Raw genomic sequence first — 710 nt, forward strand, 5'->3', positions numbered from 1 at the left:
TATTTGCTGTTTCTTGATATTATGTGAAGTGAAGTAAATTGATTAAAGATTGCCATCTGTGAAGCCAGCAACTTCAGAAGTAATGCTGTTCAGTATCCCCTTAATAATCTATATTTATCTTATTCAATACCTTTACGGTCTCCTCCTCTACTGTGAATTTGACTGCATCTGTCTTCACAACAGGATGAAAAATGTTCATTCAGTACCTCAGTCATGCCCTCTACCTTCCCAAGATTCCATTTGGTCCATTTCCAAGATTCTAATTGGTCCCACCATTCCTTTAATCATTTTACTGATTAGAAGTTTTGTTTTGATGTTTTTTTGATACTTTTTTACTCAAACTTTGCCCTTCTTATTTCCTTTCCAGTTTTCCCCTTAAACCTTGGGTCCAGCATCCAAAAGAAACCAAGTAGAACACAGAGTTATGAAAAATTATTTTTTTCAATCTTATTTTTCATAATTAATTAATTTGGGTCTCTTGTAATATTCCCTCTTGGGAAGTAACCCTTCTTCTTGCCTTGGGAAGGCCTGCAAATGAATCTGTACAGTGTATTACATAGAGATCTTAAATATATGTAATAGAATAGGACCTAAATATAACATGGATGATTTTAAATGAAAACCACGTCATTCACTGCAAGAGGAAAAAAGCCTCTATCAACATCTTTATTCTCAAGTACTTCAATTATTTGTTGAAAGCTAAAATGATA

Source organism: Chiloscyllium plagiosum, chromosome 5, assembly GCF_004010195.1.
Source record: "Chiloscyllium plagiosum isolate BGI_BamShark_2017 chromosome 5, ASM401019v2, whole genome shotgun sequence".
Classification (NCBI taxonomy): Eukaryota; Metazoa; Chordata; class Chondrichthyes; order Orectolobiformes; family Hemiscylliidae; genus Chiloscyllium; species Chiloscyllium plagiosum.